The following is a 2617-nucleotide window of genomic DNA, read 5'->3' as shown; positions in this document are numbered from 1 at the left end:
TACACTTGTGGCTAAATATATTAATAAATATTAATCTAGGTAGAGTGTAACTTTGACAACTAGACTATAGAAGTAAACTTCGTATTTCAGGTTAGTTCTTGTGAGACAATTGACAATCTTATTAGTGTATAGTTATTATAATGAGTTCCCGGCGAAAACAAGGTTTAGCTGCATTGGTGGTATATTGTTTAGTTAAAAAAAAGAAATAAGAAAGTAAAAAAAAATGTGGGTTAGGGAATGGATTGCCAGAAGAGAAGAAGAGGGAGTTTATGCAAAGTTGTTAAAAAAACTCGAGTATCAAGACGTAAGTTCTTATGAAAATTTTATAAGAATGACCCATCAGGATTTTCAGCATTTGCTGGAACGAATTGCTCCAAGAATTGCAAGACAAGATACTCACCTAAGAAAATCAATATCACCGTCTGAGCGGTTAACACTGACATTGAGATTTCTTGCTACTGGTAGGTGGTATAAAACAATTATTTAAAATAATTCAAAAACAATTTTTTTACTATTTATTTATAAAAATTGTGCCAATATTTATTGTAAATAAATTATATTATAGGTGACAGTTATCAGTCATTAAGCTATTTGTTTCGGATTCCAACAACAACTATTTCTCGTATTGTTCCGGAGGTGTGTAATGCTCTGTACTTGGAATTGAAAAATGATTATTTAAAGGTATGAGAAAATGTTAAATGTTATCATAATATTGCGTTAAAGTAGTCTCGTTTTGCGTTGGAGAAATCATCTGGCCTATTACTGGGGTGCTCGATGAACCGGAGTACTCATTCAAATTTCTTAGAGAGAGCATTGATTGTGTACTGAGGGGAGGATACTCTTCGCATGTCGTCTTCCTCATTTGCGTCTAAAATAGCTCTCTGAATCTTGAGTTTTAATTTTTTTCGGATATCTTTAGAACGTATTCCTCTCAACTCTGCAGTAACAAACTCTCCAAATACGTCTAATTAATCTTTCGGAGCTCGTAAACAAGTTAAAGCTTCATTCAGCAACTCATCATCCTTTTTAACTGAATCGGGTGCCCGTTTTTTATGAGGTTTTGTAACAGAAGTCTGCCCAGACCCAGAATTATCTTTTATTTCCTCATCATGATGGTCCTAAAAAAATTAAAATAATAAATGAAAATTAAATGTTTTGTTCTTTTTTACAGATTCCTTGTACATCAGAGGAGTGGGAAAATGAAGTAAAGCGATTTGATGTTACTTGGAACTACCCAAATTGCATAGGAGCTATTGATGGAAAACATGTGTTAATGAAGGCACCAGAAGATTCATGAAGTCTATATTATAATTACAAGGGGACACATAGTATTGTATTAATGGCTCCAGTGAATGCTGATTACAAATTTTTGTATATAGAAGTAGGTTGTAATGGGAGAGTGTCAGACGGGGGTGTATATGCGAATTGTTCACTATCGACATGTTTGGAAAACGACTCTTTGAATATACCCGAAGCAAAGCCATTACGTGGCCAGTCAATTCCGGTGCCATATGTCATTGTTGCCGATGACGCTTTTCCATTAAAAACCTACATTATGAAACCATTCCCTTTTAGAGACCAACCTGTTGAAAATCGTGTTTTTAGTTATAGACTTTCTCGACCACGTCGCGTTGTAGAAAATGCATTTGGTTTGCTTTCTATGCGTTTTCGTTTTCTTAGAAAACCAGTCGAACTATGTCCTCAAAAAGTAATAAAGCTTGTTCAAGCTGCTTGTGTGCTACATAATTATTTAATTGAAAAAAGTCTACCAGATATGTTCCTGAAGGTACTGTTGACATGGAAGAAAATGGCAGACTTATTGAAGGTTGTTGGCGAGATGACCCACTTCCACAAAATTCATTTTATCCATTACAACAAACAGGCGCGAGAAATCCAACTCGCACAGTTAAGCAAGTACGCGAAAATTTTAAAACGTACTTCATATCCAGAGCAGGTGAACTACCGTGGCAATATAAATATGTTTGGTTTTTTTATTTATTAATTTTTATCTTATTTTGTCATATGATTTTTGTTATATGATTTTGTCAAATGTATCCTACAATAAAAATTTTAAATCACAATATGAATTTACTTTATTTACTTACCAGCACATCTGTAATAATAACATCAGGGGCACTGCCAACACTGACAATTGAATCCTATGTTGAATTTATCTGGTTATTCATAAACTTGACAGCCTCAAAAAACTCCCACTTCGGTTTATACCTTTCATCTGCACCCTGACCACTTTTGAACTTTTTCATTTTTCTCAGATGCTCATTTAACTGGCATCTCAAATTATGAATTTTGTCTTTTACTGTTTTAACACCCAAATTTAAAGACGATGCTATTGTTTCCAAGGACTTATATTTCAGGTTTGAATTCCTATACTCCTTCAACCTGACATTCCACAATTCTGGACGAGCCTCTACCAATTCAATTAATTGAAACACTTTATTTCTCTCCCAAACAATCTTTTCACACTGTTCTTCATCACATAATGCTTCCATTTTCCAAATTAAAAAAACAACTTTTCTTGGGAACACAAATAAACACATGGATAAAAAACCTAACCTATCATACATAACCTAGCAAAGCAAAACACAAAAGGCTCTAC

The 2617-nt window shown here is 33.9% G+C and overlaps 1 pseudogene; it reads left to right on the top strand.

The window, feature by feature from the left end:
• Positions 1-223: 223 nt before the first annotated feature.
• LOC113390469 lies at positions 224-2156 on the top strand (annotated as a pseudogene).
• The last annotated feature ends 461 nt before the right edge of the window (positions 2157-2617 follow it).

The sequence above is a fragment of the Ctenocephalides felis genome, unplaced genomic scaffold, assembly GCF_003426905.1.
Source record: "Ctenocephalides felis isolate EL2017-DRISC unplaced genomic scaffold, ASM342690v1 CF-g0.4_SCAFFOLD_00845, whole genome shotgun sequence".
Lineage (NCBI taxonomy): Eukaryota > Metazoa > Arthropoda > Insecta > Siphonaptera > Pulicidae > Ctenocephalides > Ctenocephalides felis.
This window is presented reverse-complemented; position numbering and strand designations above follow the sequence as displayed.